General features: G+C 44.6%; 1 long non-coding RNA gene across 1 annotated transcript; it reads right to left on the bottom strand.

Annotated features, from left to right (window-relative positions):
* Window positions 1-947: 947 nt before the first annotated feature.
* Window positions 948-19,604, bottom strand: LOC112546344 (uncharacterized). The gene is made up of 3 exons (XR_003090024.2): window positions 19,456-19,604; window positions 12,753-12,839; window positions 948-1,345 (listed from the first exon to the last, which is right to left on the bottom strand). It is a non-coding gene; the product is annotated as an uncharacterized LOC112546344 (long non-coding RNA).
* Between the last annotated feature and the right edge of the window lie 366 nt (window positions 19,605-19,970).

The raw sequence follows: 19,970 nt of genomic DNA, 5'->3' as shown, positions 1-19,970 counted from the left end.
GCAGGGATCAAGCTGGATGGTCAAGCTGATCACTCCTGGTATTGGAATCTATATATCAATCTATGAATCCCCCTGTTCGTTCCCTCTCTTCATGAACTGGGGGAGAACAGGACTGCCTGCATTGCCCTCAACATTGCCATAACAGTTCTGGAGTTGAAGTTCTGAATTCAAATGATCAACTCTAATGCTTCAGTGCTTCAGCCAGTTGCCTGATGGGGTCAAGAAAGAATGTTTGCCTTCCCCCATGCAAAATTAACTATCTATATTCCAGGAGATAGGGTAGGGTGGGAGTTACTCTCCCCTGAAGTATCAAAGATTAGCCACAGTTGAAGGCTGAATACTGGACACAAGAACCTATCCTCTGTGAATTCTGTGTCTTACATGCCTGTCTGGTGGGTCTTGCTCAAATATTTGGGATCAAATTGTGGTTAGGCATAGCCTCACAAAATACTATGCCCTTGTATTCTATGTGGCCTCTTCTGGGCTAAACCAAGCCTTTTTGAGCTACTTCTTGTATCCAGTTTCAAGGAGACCCCCGTTCTACTCCTAGTAGATTGATCCCTGTTTAACTAGTATAGTTTCTTGGTTGCTAATCCTAGACTATGTGGGGTGTGTGGCCACTGACTGGGATGGTAAACAGCTGGCATTGCTCCCTGTAAATCTGGCTCCTTCTCACAAAAGCCTGGCATATTATGATGTGCCTTTTGTAGAAAGTGCTTGCTCCATTTATCTGCCAACAGTCTTTGCTTTAAAAAATGGTGGTTTCTATAACCCCAAATCTAAATTAAGCAAGGATGCTGAGCATTTACATCCCATCAGGCTATTACTGCCTCCTTTACTGGGGATGGCTTGTTGCCATCATGAGAACTCAGCCATTTCTCTTGGACCTTTTTATATTAGGATATAAACACACAGACAGTGAATAAATGTCTTTAAAGCTACAAAAGCACAACGAAGCTACAGTTTCTTTAAGGTCAGTCATAGATGTTCAATCATAACATTAGGTCCATAGCTCCAGCATTAGTGGCTTTGTCTGTTTCACTGGAAGGATTTTGCAGGAAATGCATAATTCTTGCTTTAATGTTCTTTGCATTGTTTTGGCTTAGCTCCAGGAAGGCCATTAATCCATCTTATCCAATTAGCTTCTGAGGAATTTATCTTTCTTCTCGGAACCAAAGTGATTATGTTGCTGTACTACCAGCTGTGGGCTTCCTTGATAATAAAGGATTGAAGGATGCAGTGTGTGCAGAGATCTGGCTGGCCACTTGATAGTTGGAGAATCAACATTCCTTACACACAGTCTTTCCAAAGGCAAAAGATATGGTGCAGAGAGGGTTTGTCCAGGCTGAAGCAAAGGGAAATGCACATATTAGTCCTATGCTGCTCCAATTGGTGTTGAATAAAAAAATCTCCCATTAGCTCACTGGGAACTAAATCTGGCCCAGTGTGAACAACAAATGAAGTTCCAAAAGTGGGAGAGAAACACTCATCTGACCACCTTTTTTTCTTCACATTTCCCATTTAGAGTGGCTTTTAATCTCCCCCCTCCTCTTCCCAAAAAATGATGGCAGTTGCAGTCACAAAATGTACCTGCAAGCAAACAAACAATTTAATCTAAACATACTAATAAAGTTTTCAATTGACATAATCAGACAATATTTTACTAATGCAATTGACAAGGTGATTTTCATTCACAGGTCGTGTGATGTTTGCAATGTTCTTTGACTGTTGTAGCTGAGGTTTTACCTACCAGCTCTGTGTTCTTTGGGAACCAGGGCACAGTATCCAACCTGTCAGAAGGATACCGCCAAAGCTGATCAGAAGAAAGACTTACAAAAATCAATGAAAAGACCAGGAAAGAAGCATGTAAACCCTCCCTTTCCCCCCTCCTCACAAGGGTGATGGGGTTAAGGAAACTCTCTTAGCCTCATTTGCACAAAAGATGGGACAGGGAGGCATCTCCAATAGCACACAGAATGGAAAACAGAGATTCCATGGCAAGAACTGCAGTGAACTCTGGGACCAAGGAAGCAGGGATATCCTGCGTGGTGAGGAATCTCTGCTCCAGCAGTTAATGAACCTGAATACACAGCCTGCAACCACAGCTCAGTAGTTATTAGACCAATTCTAGTACTAAATCCTCTTACTGATCTCCAAAATACTGAAGCTGCCTAATTGCATTATGAGCTCCTTGGAAGGAAAACTGCTATTAGCCAGGAACAAAAAGTTCCTATTGTCTAGCCCTAACAAACCAAGTTTGATACACTCCCTTAAACCATCCATTTACCCATAAACAAATCTTGAACTGTTTTTCTTTCCCTCCACAAACCACTACTCATGCTCAGGTAAAGTGTGTTGTGATGTCTAGATCCAAAATGTGCATCAGTTCCATTGCATCTTCATCTTCTCTGACTGACTGGCTGCGTCTAGATTGGCATGATTTTCCAGAAATGCTTTTAACGGAAAAGTTTTCCGTTAAAAGCATTTTCGGAACAGAGCATCTAGATTGGCATGGACGCTTTTCCGCAAAAGCACTTTTTACGGAAAAGCGTCCGTGCCAATCTAGACGCGCTTTTCCGCAAAAAAGCCCCAGTTGCCATTTTCACAATCGGGGCTTTTTTGCGGAAAACAAATCTGAGTTGTCTACACTGACCCTTTTGTGCAAAAGCTTTGCGCAAAAGGGACTTTTGCCTGAACGGGAGCAGAATAGTATTTCTGCAAGAAGCACCGATTTCTTACAGTAGGAAGTCAGTGCTTTTGTGGAAATTCAAGTGGCCAGTGTAGACAGCTGGCAAGTTTTTCCGGAAAAGCGGCTGATTTTCTGGAAAAACTGGCCAGTCTAGACACAGCCCCATTGTGTTGGGGTATGTCTACATCACCCCGCTAGTTCGAACTAGCGGGGGTAATGTATTCATCCACAGTTGCAAATGAAGCTCGGGATTTGAATTTCCCGGGCTTCATTTGCATGAAGCCGGCCGGTGCCATTTTTAAATGCCGGCTAGTTTGGACTCTGTGCCGCGCGGCTACACGCAGCACGGACTAGCTAGTTCGGATTAGAAGCCTAATCTGAACTAGCTAGTCTGTGCTGCGTGTAGCCGCACGGCACGGAGTCCGAACTAGCCAGCATTTAAAAATGGCGCCGGCCGGCTTCATGCAAATGAAGCCTGGGAAATTCAAATCCTGGGCTTCATTTGCAACTGTGGATGACTACATTATCCCCGCTAGTTCGAACTAGCGGGGTACTGTAGACATATCCTTGGGGACTCTGCCTGTCTCCAGCACTCCGGACCCTCAGCTACAGCAGCTGGGAACCCTGGTTAATTCAAGCTTTCTGGAGTGGTGAGAACCTCTCTCTCTCTCTCTCTCTCTCTCTCTCTCTCTCTCTGTATGGCCATCTGACCTGACTTGTGTGATCAGTTATAGTTTGCTTAACCTGATCCTTTGTAATCAAATTTAAGCTAGCTTTCATATTATAACTTGTGGGTATTCTTGGCTTTCCCATTGCTTTGCAGTGATGCTTCTCAGACCTAAGCTAAATATTACTGTAATGCCCAAAATCCTGTGGAGTTTGCCCTTCAGGTGGGTTACTGCCTAACAATTGTAACATGAAAGTGGGAATAGGGATGTGCTGGACCTGGGCTTATGAGGGAGGCAGTCTGGAAGTGCTGTTCAACATAGCCTGCTAAGTCCAGGGATATATGAAGTTGGCAGCATAAAAATGCTGCTTGACCCAGCCTGCTTAGGTGTGTAAGCAGGGTCTGAATCACTGCTTCCAATGCAGCCAGCTAAAAGGGGAAAGGAATCATGGGTGTGGTTATGCTCACTCAGTTGTTTAGCCCTGTAAGGCAGTGGTCCCCAACACGGTGCCCGCGGGTGCCATGGCGTCCGTCGGGGCATTTGTGTGCCCCCGCCAAGTGCTCGGGGCCAGCCCTGTCCTGGGCGCGTGGCACATGCGCGGTGCTGCTCTGGGTGCACTGCACATTCATGGCACCGGCCCCGAGTGCGCACCACATGGGGAGCGCCAGTCCTGGGTGTGCAGCTATGGGGGGCGCCAGCGCCAGGCATGCAGCAAATTGGCTGCCCCTGGCACGTGGCGCATGAGGAGTGCTGGCCCCAGGCACGTGGAGAATTGGCTGCCCCGGCCCCGGGCATGCAGCTATGGGGAGTGCCGGCCCCAGGCACGCGGTGAATGGGCAGCGCCGACCCTGGGCTTGTGGCAAATGAGTGACCCCACCCTTGGCCGCGCGGCGAATGGGGAGCGCCGGCCTCGCCTCTGGCCGCGTGACGCATGGGGTTGCTGGCCCCAGGCACGCGGCTCATGGGGGACCCCGTCCCTGGGTGTGTGGTGCCTGTGCAGCCCGCCCCCAGGCAGCCAGCAGCACCAAATGGTTGGGGACCGTTGCTGTAAGGTATTCAACTGTTGTTATGTAAATACAGTTCCTGCTGGAATGGAAAAGAAATTCTGGGTGTGTTAATGTAAATCCAGTTCAGTCAGTGCTCTAGGTCTGATGGATGCTCAATTGTTAAAATGATATTTTGCCTGTTATAACTAATTTGGCTGTTGTGGGATCACAAACCATGTTAACCCTACATGTAGGAATTGTAAGATATGACACCAGTGGCTGCAGGAGAGACACTATCATTGTAAAGAATCTCAGATGGACAAGCTTTCCCTTCCAGACTCAAGTGGATTGGATGGCGGGGGAGGAAGTGGGCAGAGAGCAGAGCAGAGCTGAGCTGAGCTGAGCTGAGCTCTGCTCTGCTCTGAACCAGCAGGCTACATGCCCTCCAGGCATGAGCTGTAAGACTGGTTTCTGGTGACCATATTTTCTGTACCAAAAAATAGGGACACCTTGGCCACACCCCCTGAAACCATTAGCTACACTCCTGACCCCTTAGCCCCCACCCACCTGGCACAGGAAATCCCAGCCCTAGGATAGTATTTCCGAGGTCAAGATGAACACATGACCGGAAGTAAAGGGTACCTCCAGTATCCAGAAAACCCCTGCAGTGTAGACATAGCCTGGGAGTAGGGTGTCTGGCCAAGGGGGAGTGTGCAGGAACAGACTGAGGGGGTAGACACTCCCAGGGCTCCCCCTCCTTTCTGCTCCCCCAACCGCCCTCCAACGGCTCTCCAGACCCCCTCCCGCCCAGCCAGGCCCCGGTAGAGGGGGGCCACTCTTCCCCAGATCCAAACCCATTGGCAACAGACAGACAGCAGGATGTGGAGTGGCAGCAGATGGCCAGCTGGCAGGTGTCCAGCAGGAGCGGCAGCACATGGCCAGCAGGGCAACTGGCAGGAGCACGCAGCTGGCAGGTGGCCGGTAGGAGCGGCCAGCAGGCAGCCAGCAGGAGTGGCCAGCAGGAGCGGCTGGCAAGAGCAATGGCGAGTGGCCAACCGAGTGGGTGAGATGCCTCCTTCCCCCCCACCAAGGGTGGGACGTGAGCTCTGAAAATCACCTCTAAGCTCTGGTCTGCCCTGACCAAAGGTAGCAACTGTGAGTGGGGTATGGAGAAAGGTTGGGCATGTGAATGGGACACTTACATTGCTAGACTTGTGAGCATGAGAGGCAAAGGACATTGCTCAATCCACTTGAGCTGGGACGTTCACTCATGGGTTGGTTATGAACTCTGTTATTTTCCCATGTTAATGCCATGTTACTTCTCTCCCTCTTTCATTAAAAGTTTCTTTTCTGCACTCAGACTTTGTGCTTGCGAGTGGGGAAGCATCGCCTCTCAGAGGCTCCCAGGGGTGGGTGGGTGTGAATTTCCCAGGCAACTGGGTGGGGGCTTGAGCCAGTTCTGTGTTGGATGGATGGAAAGGAACCCCTAGATATTGAACCGGGCCCTGGCTGCTGCCAGCGCTACCTAGCAGAAGGGTTACAGGTGTACTCCTCTGTTCTAGTGCAGTGCCTATGCCACAGGAGAGCAACAGTTTGGAAGGGTAGTTTGACCCAGCCTACAGAGTCCAGCGACATATAAAAGTCAGATTAGAAGCATTGATTAACTCAGTCCTCTCAGACATGCTCTGTGTCCAGCAGGCTAACTCCATTGAGAGGGAACTGGCAGAAGGGAGAAGTAGAGTTCCACATGAGAACAAAGTGACACAAGTTGCACAGTGATAGAATTACTGAATCCCTCACAGAAGAGCAACTCTAACACCAAAGTAATGGACAAATCTGGTAACAGAGGGTCCCTCAGTATCTGAACTATGAAAGGCCAAGGTTTTTTTATTTCTTCTAAAATAAATAATCATGCAACATGTTGGTAATGTTTCTGCTAGATGCCATTCCTTGTGCACAATCAGCCAGATTGTCAGCTGGCGTGATTGATGAAACTATGCCAATTGATGAAACCAGCTGAGAGTCCGGCCCAATTCTCTCTCCTCCCAGTATCTGATTTTTAGAGCTGTTTGAAAAGTGGTATCCTCCAACCCCATATGTTTTTTTGCCACTGAAGAAATTCAAAATTAGGAAATTTCCTAATCAGTTCTGCTGATTTAGTTCTCTCACTTTTTTGTTAATCAAAATGATCCTGAGCTTTTGTACCCATGTCTCCTGTCTGGCAAGTGCAGTTTAGCTAAGGGTGAATCCCTCAACCAGGGTATGCCAAGCCAAGTTCTGCTGCCCTTGATTCACACAATCAGGATGATAACCCTTTTGTATGCTTGCCCCCCAATATCAGACAATATTGATCATTTGGGCAAAGCAGCTTCATCATGCTGAGCCCCTAGGCAGGGCAGGTGAGGCCATGCACACAAAATTGGCTCCTGAAATCCTCTTCCTGAGCTCCTCCCTTGGTGCCAAGGGAGAGCTCATTCAGATCCTGCTTACATTTAGAGTCACTCAGGGAAGGACAAGGCTCCACCTTTACAGAAAATGGATACGTCAGTGGGTACAATCTGCAAAAGTGCCTAGCTGACTTGAGAATGTCAGTAGGATTTTAGCTCTGAAGTCACTTAGAATATGGCTACATAGCAATCCCCCCTCCCCAGCAGCTAATCTCAGAGCCCAGGTCGATTGATTTGGATTCATGGGGCTTGCACTGTGTGGCTAAAAATAGCCATGTAGATGTTTTGGCTTAGTTTGGAGCTCAAGCTTTGAGACCCTCCCTGCCCAGTTTCAGAGTGTGGACTCCAGCTCAAATACCTGCAGTGCTATTTTGAGCCCTGCAGCCTGAGACATCTCCAGGACTCCAAGGCTTGTTTATTTGCTTTCTCTTCAACTCAGCTTGGAAACATTGAAGATTTTTGACAAGGTAGTGCTTAGTCCCTCCAGCAAGCCAGATAGAATTGTTTCAGAAAGACTGCTGCACTGCAACTGTGACAGGAACAGGTGTATTCATGACTGGATAGAACATAAGTGGGAGGGACTTTCTTCTCTTCTAAGAAATGTGGCCTCCAGGGAGAATTTTTTGGAACCGGGCCTGGCACCAGAATGGCAATTAGAAAAGGGAAGGTCCTCTGAATTGAAGCTTCTTGAAATGGTTTCTTGTTGATCACAGTTTAAGGAAATGCTGGATATTGGAATTCACTTCAGTAGTATTTTTGTGGTAACAGCTGCAATTAAACCCTTGAAAAGAAATTCACTACAATGAAAATAAAATATCACTGACAAATGAACATGGATATGGAATAGGAAAAGCTGGTTGTGAGCATAAAATCAGTTTCCCATCTCATTCTGTATTACAAATAACTAGAGGTTTTCCCCTTAGAGATGTCCAGGAAATAAAGGATTCACAAGAGTTGGCTAATCTCTAGTCTGTGTCTATTTTCTATGGGTACATCTACACTGCGGAGCTATTTTGGGATACTTCCGGTATCCCAAAATAGCTATTCCATGTTTTCACAGCGTGCCAGTTATTTTGAAATACCTTTCAAAATAATAGTCATGCTATTTTGCCATCCCTGTAAACCTCATTCTACAAGGATTAAGGGACATTTCAGAATAGTGGTTTATTTTGAAATTTGGCGCTGTGTAGATGGCGCAAAATTATGACAATCTATTTTGAAATACACTCAAAATAAGCAACACAATTAGAGCTATGCAAATTGCATAGCTTATTTCAAGCTAAGGTTGCAGTGTAGATTAACCCTATGGGTTTGTATAGCTGTGCTTCCTTTACTCTTGCTCTCAGGACTCCTTGGATGAATATTAATACAATGAGATCTTATTCACTGGGATGTTCAAATCTCAGGGTTTTTTAATTGGTCACAGCATGATCATCCCCTATAACTTGGGATGCATTAACAGGAGTGTTGTAAGCAAGACATGAGAAGTGATTCTTCCACTCTATTCTGTGCTGATTTAGACCTCAGTTGGAGTACTGTGTCTAGTTCTGGGCATCACATTTCAAGAAAGATGTGGAAAAATTGGAGAAGTCCAGAGAAGAGAAACAAAAATGATTAAAGGTCTAGAAAACATGATCTATGAGGGAAGACTGAAAGAATTGGGCTTGTTTAGTTAGTAAAAAAAGAGAAGACTGAGAGGGGACATGATAGAGGTTGTCAAATATCTAAAAGGGTGTTACAAGGAGAAGGGAGAAAAATTGTTCTCCTTGGCCTCTGAAGATGGAACAAGAAGCAATGGGCTTAAATTGCAGCAAGGTTTATATTGGACATTAGGAAAAACTTCCTGTCAGGGTGGCTAACCACTGGAATAAATTGCTTGGGGGTTGTGGAATCTCGATCTCTGGAGATATTTAAGAGCAGGTTAGAGAGACACCTGTCAGGGATGATCTGGACAGTGCTTGGTCCTGCCTTGAGGGCAGGGGACTGGACCCAATGACCTCTTGAGGTCACTTCAAGTTCTATGATTCTATGAACCTCTAAGCCAGGGCTGGGAAACTTTTTTTGGGTTGGGGGCTGCTGACCCTCAGAAAAATCAGTTGGGGGCCACACATGAGTGAAGCAAAAACTAAAAAAACCAAACAAACCCTCACTGATGTGGCCCCTGGCCGAGAAGAAGAAAGGGAGAAAGACACTCCCTAGGCTAGTAGATTTTGTGTGCTCCAGCCCCACAGGGGGACAGCGGTGGGGCTGGAGCATCAGCATGGGCTTCCAAATGCTGAGGAACATCCCCAAGTCTCGGGGGCTGGATCAAGTCAAGCCGGGGGCTGCATCCAGCCCCCGGGCCTTAGGTTCCTCACCCCTGCTCTAAGCTGAATAAAGCAATTTGTTTATTTATAATAGAAGAATTTCTCTGCATTATCAATGGTAGTAAGTAGTAGCAGAAACCTTTCTGTTTAGAAAGTTAATTCGTATACAGCAAAATGAAAACAGAGGAAAGTGAGTTGTCTGACTCCCGTCAGTGAGATTTCATATTAACGGCACCCTCGGGGACCCGACCAGTCCCGAACCAGGGAGTTTGCTGGACTAGGGAGGTCAATCCCAGCCCCTCTGCTGGTGGCCTCTGGATTCCTGGCTCTGCTCCTGCCATCAGGCTCTGCTGCCAGACACCAGGCTTTGCTCCTAGTGCCCAGCCCTGTCAGACTCTGGTCCCAGTCGCCAGTCGCCAGCCCCCAGCCCAGACCTCTGGGCTCTGCTCCCAGCCTTCAGCTCCAGTCCCAGCCTCTGAGCTCCAATCCCTGGACTTCGCTCCTAGCTCTCCTGTTTGGCAATATCCATGGTCCTATTGCACGACTTTTCCCCTATGAGTGCTCTACTCCTAGAATACTCATGGGGTTCCTGACGATGCTGAACCACAGATGTTGCCAGACCACAGAGTCTTGGACTAGAGAGGTTCAACCTGTATCATAACAGTTGATGCTTACTATACATTGTATTCCAATATGAGACACAGCATACAAGTTATGAATGCAAATGGGCAATGAAATAGAATCCATACCTTTTTCTAAAATATAGAATTTTTTATTCTGTTTTTATACATATATTGCCATGACACAGAAATGCCCTAAACTAGTAAGAAAATGACAAACAATAGATAACAAAATAGACACTTCGTTGATGGACAACAGATTTATGATACGAAGAGTTTGACTTTACTTAGATATTGTGATGTGAAAATGTTTTTAGAAACTAGTGTAAAATGCAAAAAATGTTCCCCCAAATATTAAGTAATGACGAGTGTTATTCCAGAAAGTAAAAAAGCCTTGCATTTTGCAAACCTAAAAATAAATGCTTGATGAAAAGGATGCATGACATGCATATCAGGAAAATGAACCGTGACATTTTCCCACAGAATATGTGTTGTGTGTTGACAGACTTTTTTGTTAAAAAAATGACAGTTTTGGTGCAAGCTGTTCCTATTATGACTATAAGGAAAAAGATAGCAAAGGAGAAAGTATAAGTAACACTATGTACACTTGAAATGAACCTATCAGGTTACAAGGTGGCATAGTCACTTTGGGCATGGCTACACAGTAGAGCTAAAGACTAAATAAGCTATGCCACCTGAGCTACGTCAATTGCGTAGCTTAAGTCGAAATAGCTTATTTTGACTTTTGGCGCTGTCTGCACAGCAGGAAGTCCGAATTGAGGGTTACAGGAGTTGGAGTAAGAAGTCGTCCAGCTTGACATTATTTCGACATTATGTTGAAATAACTGCTTGCTGTGTAGACGCGGACTGTGTTATTTTGGAATAACATCAGTTATTCCGAAATAATGCCACTGTGCAGACATAGCCATAATGTAAAACTGCCTTGTGGTATCTAAAACATGTTCTCTTTGCCATTTGTGCTCTGCACCCATATACAATGGACTTGTAATATGGAGTACTATTCACACTAAAACTTCAGGTCTAGTTTACTAATGTCCAAACATTAGGGCCAAAACACTTGCTAGGTCCCTGGGAAGGCGAGCAGAAGGGATAGGGGCTAGCTTCCTCCAGAACCTCAGTGCCACCTGGAGCGTGCCATGCCTACCCCAAGCAGTCTTCAGTGCTACCTAGAGGACACCACCTGGGCTTCCTTGCAGATTTAAAGGGCCTGGGGCTGTGACTGCTGAAGTAGCAGTGGTGGCGGGGAACCGCAGGCCCTTTTGAATCACTTGGCCCCAGAGGTTCCCCGTCACCTTTATTCCGAGCATCTCCTGTGGGTGGGCCTGCTTCCAAACATATTAAATAAGGATACTAACACATTTCAGTGACTTGAATAGTTTTCCTATGATTTCCAAAATGTTTTTAATGTGAAATCAAGTCTACTTTTAAAACATACTTGGAACAAAATTGTCTACCTATGAAGATGACCAGGCTTATCTGCACAGCTTTAAAGACTTTTAGAAAAGAGTTAAAAATAATGGCAGTCCTTACATAAATTAAACACTTGGCTGCACAGAATATCTATCTGTTAATGTTAAATGAGAATACATCAAAATGATCTCTTTGAATAAAGGTTACAATCAAAAGTGTAATATATTCAAATTCAATACAAAATAATTTCTCACAAGTCTTTTTACTGACAAATTCCTTATGCTCTGAAATTTCAAAGTGGAAAGATCTTTAAAAAGCAATGATTAAATATGCAAATGCCAAATTTTATAGTCTTTTTTATGAAGAAGTGTTCCTTTTATAATTTTGTCTGCTGAGAGAGCTTATTTTTTCATATCTCATACTAATTTTTCTTTACCACCTCCTCTTCTATTTTTAATGATAAGTGACTGGACAGGAGGATTTAACATTATGTAGTTTCAGTTTTTCCTAATCAATTAATCTCGGTGGTACACTGCGTTTCTTAGGGCTTGTGTACATGGACACTTAGGATACATCTACACTGCATGGCTATTTCAAAATAAGCTATTCTGGAATAGTTATTCTGAAATAGCTTATTTTGGAATAGCATGTCTACACTGCAGGGAAGCCTCAAAATTAGTCCAAGGCAGACTTCCCTAATGTAGACGTGCTATCTCAATTTAGAGCCCCAGGAGGAACTGGGAACAAATAACTTAGAATGGTCCCGGTGATGGTCTATTTTGAAATAGCAGCAGTGGAGTGTCTACACTCACCTTATTTTGAAATAGCTGTTTTGGAATAGGTGTTATTCCATGTAGAATTAGGTATACAGATTTCAGAATAAGCCATCCATTATTTTGAAATTATTTTGAAATAACAGAATGGCTGTGTAGACGCTCACATTGTTATTTTGAAATAATGCTAGTTATCTTGAAATAATGGTGTAGTGTAGGTGCATTCTTAGTGTGCTGCAGGCAGAGGTATAGCCCTCTCCAGAAGCTCTGTACACTAGACTGTACTTGCGGCCATGTGGTCCTTGCTCCCAGATCCTAAAAGTTGTGTTGTGCAACTTGTTCTCCTGCAGCAGTAGATCAAAGTGCACTATGGATCTCTTAGTGGATGGCAGCAAACTCTACATGGCTGGTTAGGGCACAGCAAGGTGGGAGATCCCAAACTCTTGCCAGGAACATGCCCTTATCCTGAACAACCTTACTTCTATTCTTCCATTCCTTTAGGACTGACCTCATGATCCCTTGGGCCAAATCTCACTTATAACCCTTTTGCCTTAGGAAAAACACTAACACAAAGTGGTGAACACAGCCAAATGGCATACCATGTCCTATGGTTTAGGACTCTCAAACTGAATAAGAAGCCCTTGTCATTTTCTGGGGATGCACACTTGTTTTTACTCATAGACATCCATCTGTCACTTGGTTTTACTTTAAAGAGCTCAGATCTACTGGAATCCATATGCAACCTACGCTTAATTATTCAAGTGCCAGGAAGTAGCCCACACTGTGTAGAATGTTGGATGCTCACATTCCAAACCTACAATGCCCCACATACCATAGCTTTCATCTCCAACAGCTGCCAATATAAGAGCCATGGAAACAGTAGAAGCTCATCCACACTTTTCTCTCTCTTCTGCCATCCCTAAAGCAATGACAGATAAGAACTGTAATGTAAGATATCTCATGACAAGCTGTCATTCCACTGGTACAAGCCAAATAATGGAAATGCTTGTTTACAGGTCAGTGGTATTAAATTCTCAAAATACAAATTACTCTGTTCCACTCAATGGCCAACTTAAAATCAAAACTTGAAGTCACAGATGACTGATTACAGGGTGAGGTGATAAGGGTAAAAGGGACCTCTTGGGATCATTTAATCTGACCACCTGCATAATACAAGCCATAGGACTTTCCTGAATTAATCCCCATTTGAATTTTAGCATATCCTTTGAGTATTTCTTCATGCAGCGCACAGTCAACCTGTGGAATTCCTTGCCAGAAGATGTTGTGAAGACCAGGACTTTAACTGGGTTCAATAAAGAACTAGATAAATTGCTAGAAGATAGGTCCATCGATACTTATTAGGCAGAATGGGTAGGAATGGTTTGTCAGAGGCTGGAAAAAGATAACAGGAAAAGGATCACTTGATGATTACCTGTTCTGTTCACTCCCTCAGGGGCATCTGACATTGGCCACTGTCAGCAGACAGGATACTGGGCTAGATGGACCTTTGGTCTGACACAGTTGGCCATTCTTATGTTCTTAAACATCTGGTCTTGATTTAAAATTTCCCATAATGAAGAATCTATCAAAATGTGTGGTAAGTTGTTTCAATAGTTGTTTTCCATTGTTAAATTTTGTACCTTTTTTCTAGTCTACATTTGTCATCATGTAGATACTTGTAGATGCTGATAAAGTCCCCCTTTTAACTTCTCTTTGATAAAATCAATAGATTGAACTCCTTGGCATGGATCCACAAAGTGACATAGGAGTTGCAACACTCAGTGTTGCGGAATTTAACTTCTAGGCATCTAGAAAATCACTGGAATCATAGGGCTGGAAGAGACATCAGGAGGTTATCAAGTCCAGCCCCCTGCCCAAAGCAGGACCAACCCCAACTAAATCATCCCAGCCAAGTCTTGGTCAAGCTGAGACTTAAAAACCTCTAGTGATGGAGATTCCACCACCTCCCTAGGTAACCCATTCCAGTACTTCACCACCCACCTGATGAAATAGCTTTTTCTAATATCCAACCTAGACCTCTCCCACTGTAACTTGAGAACAACACTAGGATCCACAAACCCTGCATTAGGTGCCCTACCTCCCTATACAATGCCCAGGGAAAGATAGGCATCTAACAATGTGCCCTCTAAAAGTGCTACAGTCCAGGCCGTGCGGAGAGCAGGCTGTACTGGCTCTGCCCCTTCTGCCAAGTCCCTGTCCCTTCTGGTAATGCAGAGCCACCCCCACACTTTGCCCAGCAGCCCATTGAGGCTGTCAACTCCTCTGGGGGCACCTATCCTTGCTAGTGATCCACAACTAGGATCACTTTCCTGAAGTCAGACATCTTAGGCATCAGTCAACTACATTGAATGGTCAGATTAAAGAGTGAGCATGAGAAGAAACGTCATTTGCATTCCTTCTGTACTTAACTATTTCCAGGGCTGGATTAACATTTTGTGGGCCTAGTGCCAAACATATTTGTGGGCCTCCATGTATTCAGTCCTTTGTGAGTGTGTGGCAGTGCTATAGTATACCCAGTATTAAGTCTCAGAGGCATATTTCATTTTGATCACACACATCTGCAAGATTGAATGTACTGCTATACACAGCTTCCTCAGCCTCTAGTTTCTCTCATTGGGCTGTACACCCATGTAGGTGTCCAAGTGACCAGAAATTTCACAGTAATCAGGGCAAACTGCCCAGGGATTTATCTCCTTCCTCATCCAGATATTCTATAGCCATGTCTCCAGGACCACCCTATTTCACCCGTCATTGTATGTGGCCCTGTTCTCAGCTCAATAAAGTTCCACAGCCAGCAGCTACTTGATCAGTTCTGATAAATACCTACCCTAGCACCCAGTAAAACTGGAACAATTTTCAATTTGTGTGACTGGGGGATGTCTGAATCCATATTGTAAGACTGTCCCACGTAATGAGGAGAAGTTGAGGTACCTTTGTTGTTCTTTGGTTCCACCCGTTGTTTCTGTGGGGAATATTACTGTCTTCTTTTTAAAAGATGAAAATAAAAAAGAAACCCCACCTGGTAATGACAGCTGAAAATGGCAACTCCAAGCCCAATTAGCACTGGGAAGATGCCAGCATGTGTTGCTCAATTTTATCCTACTTTTTTTCTGCAACAAATTACAGTGGATCAGTATTTGATTTTGGAGAAACCATGTAAGAGCAGCTGTGACCCAAGCAGCAGCACTCAGCTGGCAGCTGGGAGGCAGCGTGGGGCTAGGTGAGGGTGGCGGGGCAAGCACTGGGGGACTCTGAGGGTGGGGCTAGTATTGAGGGGTCTATTGGGGCAGGGCTGGCACTGGGGGGAAGTCTGTAGGGACGGGGCTAATATTGAGGACTGGGGGCTGACACTGAGGGGAGGAATCAGGGGGGCTGGGTGCAGTGGGACTCTGGAAACAGAAGGCTGGCACTGGGCGGGTCTGATGGTGGGGGACTCTAAGGGGTGAGAGGCTGGCACTGGGAGGATTCAGTTCAGGGGACTCTGGGTTCAGTGGATGACACTGGGGGGGTAGTGGAAGGGTGGGGGGGGGGGCTCTAGGGGTTAGGGCTGGCACTGGAGGGCTCTAGAGGCCAGGGCTGTTGGCGAACCTGTAACATTTTATGTGAATATTTTCATATTTTCATATTCATAATATGCAAATGTTACCAGTCTGCCAAAAGTTTGTGAATGGGTTTGCTGGTTCCTGGTATCAAAAAGATTGGGAACCACTGCCTGAGGCCAGTAGCATCCCTAATCCAATTTGGGGAAGGTTTCTGAGGGTGAGATCTGGGTCAAAGCTGGCTACTACCTATGCACTCATGTTCTCCATTGCTAGCACCAGCCCCTTCTAGTACAGGTTGCACCTCTATTAACTGGAACTCCCTGATCCGGCAACATCTGTGGTCCACAGAGTCCTGGTGTGCTGCAGGGTAAGGGGGCCAGGAGCCTAGTGCTATGGGGGCGGGGGGGGGGGGTGACATGCGACCCAGCTGGGCTTTAGGGGGGAGTTAGGAAACCTGAGGGTGGGGGAAGGGAGGGACCGGCAACTGGGGGGCCAAAAATGACCTCCCTTAGTCCAGAAAAATCCCTTATCTGGGACCAGTCAGGTCCAGAGGTTGCCAGATCAGGGAGGTCCCACCTGTAGCCACTTCTCCATTCACAGCAAGCTGCAGCTGTGCTCAGTTCACAGCTTCTCCCACTCCTCCCCCTTCCCATTCCTATTGCTAGCAGCCAATAGCGTGCTGGGGAATGTTGTCTCTTCCCTGCTCCAGAGTCACATCATTGCTAGGCAGGGAGCGGGCCAAGAAACTACAGCTCCCAGAGGACCTTGGGCTCCCCTCACCCCCAATGCTGCAGGGAGGAAGGGAGAGAAACTTGACCCTTCTGAACTTGGGCCTGGTGTCTGGGAACAATTGGCCCGATGGTAAATCTGCCACTGATTATTGCAGCTGTTTCATTCTGACCCTCTTCTGTGATGACCTTATAATAATGCCCTGCCTGAGAGGCTCAATCTCGCAAGCCCTTCATCCAGAGTAGAAGGATGCTCACTTGCAGAATAATATCTACCAGCATCCTCAGAAAGCCACCAATTTCTTTCAGAGCAGTCTATTATGAACCAAAGCTAATTTTCATTTTGGGGAGTGGGGTAGAAGTGTGTAACCCCACCAAATTCCTAACCAGGGTTTCAGAACAACTGAAAGGGAGAAAGCAAGAGCCCCAAGAGTCCATCACAAATGTTATACCAGGTCCAGTGTATTTCAGAACGGGATATCTGTAGTATAGAAAGTATTGAGTAGCTAGTCATGCTATAATCAATAAGTTACTTCAATACAGTCATAATATTTTAAATCAAGACACTCTTAGTCCTGGAATACTGCACTACTGATGAAGACAAATGCAAGATCTTGGCAGGCAGCAAAGTCTGTTATGAGGCTGTTCTGCATTCTGATGGTTGATTCTAAGTAATGTATTTTCTGACCTTGAGCTCTGCATTTATTTTTGAAGAAGCTTGAGAATAAGTTTCAAATTATCGGAGGGATAGTTGTAATCTCCATTTTCTTCCAAGTGCATTGCTTTCAATTCCCATCTGTCCTCTCAGACACCTCCACTATTATTTAGTCACAGAAGATGAATAACAGTAGTGTGAATTCTTCAGAATTGCATTACATGTTATTCTGCTCCTTATTAATGCTTTGTGTTGTTTTATTTACGATAACCTTGTAAACACTAAGATGAGATGGCATCCACATGGACTCTGTATTCTGCTGCAAAACTATACAAGTGTGTTTTTAACAGTTAGTGAGAAAAAAACAAAGAAAAGTAAAATACTTATGGAAAATGATGTCTGAAAATAACGGAAGGCTCCTACTCCTATTGTTTATACTTGGACAATCTCTTTATTAGTTACTAGCTCTTTTCAAGATCTAACCCTTAATTCCTTTCTCAGAAATCTATATACTCTTCTTGTGCTGCCATACTAAACTTCTTTTTAAATTATGTACTGAAAGTTATTTAATAAATATATAACAGAGGACAAGATAAAATAGATATCACAATACCTTCCTCTGGGACCCAACATAACTGGTAGAACAGAAAAGCTTTGGCTTTAAATGGTCCTGCCCTTCTACCACAATTTTGCTTTATTGTTGAGATATCATCATAGGGCAATAATGGTATTGTTGCTATTTGGGTGATGTGTTCAAATCATAGCTAGGGGCTTCTCAGAGTATCTTAATGTGTATAATATATGTTCCACCTGCATGAGAAGAACAATGTAAACACAGCTGATGAATATACATGAATTGCTTCCAAAGTTGCATCCATGGTAACCATTTTAAGCAGTGTGTCACAGATTAAGTTATGAGCTGCAGCACCACTTCAGGAGCTTGGGGAGAGAGCCTTTAGGATGATGAAGCCTGCTGTGTTTGGTGTGATGGAAGTCTGGAGAGTGAGTGGTTTCCACACCCCGGGGCAATCTCAAAGAAGAGTCTCTGAAATTGCGAAAGGCTTTTTGTGTGCTGTGTCCCCCTTCTCCCACTGCACATCTTCACAGTGGCCTCTCACAATGTGGTCCTCTTTCCCACCCATTACCACAGTACTGACAACCTCAAGCAATTAAAAATCGTGAGTCAGACCTCCCAAGCCATGAATTTGCCTTAGGAATCATGCATATTTAATGATAATACATTCTGGGTTCTCTTTATTTACCTTCTGGGTTTGGACCCGTTAAGATAAACCTGGGTCACATGTTCAAGATTTTGTTCACTTTTTTAAAAAAAATGAAAGCTGAGATTTATCATGCAATTGCTTGACTCAAACAAATCCATATATTGCAAGATGCACTGAAAATTCCTGATGTTGGATCCCTTTGCCATTCCAGTTTTTAGAACGGAGGTGCATTTCCACAGAGGTTAATTCATGTTTCCATACAGTATTAGGTACATAATGGATAGAGACTTTTTGTTAGACACAAGATACATGTGGTGAAATCTCTGATGTGCTTCTTCTAGACTAGAGCCATAAAAAAGAGTGAGTATAAGCCAGTGGTACAGCTCTCTGATCAGGTAAGAAATAAGGATTCCAGCAACTGTAGCAGAAAGGATCCTATCCTTTCTCTGGGATGGGTTTATTTCTTAAATCAAAACAGTTTAATATAAATTAAACCAATAAAGTAGTTCTGACCTCTTCCTAGGGCATCCTGCAGGTTTCTCTTATCACCCAAATGACCTGCTTATAGGTCTTAACTAAGGATCCCTATTGGCAGCCCATCACTTGGGAGGCAGTCACAGGTGGGGCAAACCCATTGTGTTTAAAGACCCACCCTGTGGTCAGGAGACATCATGATGTTACAAGGTTTCAAATGGTTACCATGGAGCTCTCAGCACAGAGTATAACATGTACTTCACAAAACATGTCGTTTTAAGCTCAATATACCACATTAGCATTTTCCCTGGTTTTTATGGGTTGGGGCTGAATGGCTTGGGGATCTCTGAGGAATGAAGCATTGGCCGCATTGTCCGAAGCAATTGAAAGAGATCATACAAGCTGTCGACATTCGTTGACTTATAGGAAATTTCACAATCCATTTACTCTTCCACTGCTGGATACTTCAGAACGGACTGCTCGGATTCTGTTGCCTCCTGTCCTATTCTGTTTACCCATCCCTTCCCCTAAATACTTGTACACATTTAGTTCATTTGGAGTTTTCTTTGCCTGCTGCTGCCCCTCATTCAGAAGCTGATATGGTTTTAAACTGTGTGAGCTTCTGAGAAATTGAAGAAGAGACTATGGGACTGATTCTGATCTCACTTATATCAGTTTTACATCAGGATAACTTTGTTGACTTTAGTGGACACGCTCCTGATTTATGCCAGCGTAAGTGAAGGGAAGCTTAGGGCAAACATAAATTAACTTGTCCCCCTATCCAGGCCTTGTTCTGAGCTTTCCCATTCTTTCTCCTCTCTGTTCATGTCTCCCTGGCCTAACCCAGGATCAGAAGAAGATTACTTGATGTTCTAGTTGTGGCTCACCACACCTTCCATCCAGAAGCTCCCCTCTGTATATGAACATCTGGGAATGGTCAGACTTTCCTTTTGGGGAGGTTGCTTTCTGCTTGCTTTCTGGCCCAGGTCTGTGTTTTTTAAGAAGGCATCTGAGAATTCCCCACAGCAGGAGCCATCTGGATCTGTGTTTGGGTAAAGGAAGGACAGGTTCTTTAGATGGCCACTCTTCAGAATTGTTTGCCTGCTGAGACCATATACGAGAGGCAAACACTTTGCAGCCCTGCCTCCCCAAGCAATGGCAAATGATCATGTTAACCATGCGTAACTCGTACCTTATGAAGTACAAAAATAAAATGAAAGACAATATTTTAAAAATAGATTAACAGAATACGATACCTGCTTTGTGTTATTATTTTGTTCACTTATAAATTAGCAACAAAGTTTAATAATTTTCCAAGCTTTTTATGCTAACTAGCAAGATTCTACTGTTATGATTCAAAATGGTCTGGACAAACTGGAGAAACGGTCTTAGGTAAATAGGATGAAG

The sequence above is a fragment of the Pelodiscus sinensis genome, chromosome 1, assembly GCF_049634645.1.
Source record: "Pelodiscus sinensis isolate JC-2024 chromosome 1, ASM4963464v1, whole genome shotgun sequence".
Lineage (NCBI taxonomy): Eukaryota > Metazoa > Chordata > Testudines > Trionychidae > Pelodiscus > Pelodiscus sinensis.
Note: the sequence above shows the minus strand (reverse complement) of the source record. Positions and strands in the feature narration are given on the sequence as shown.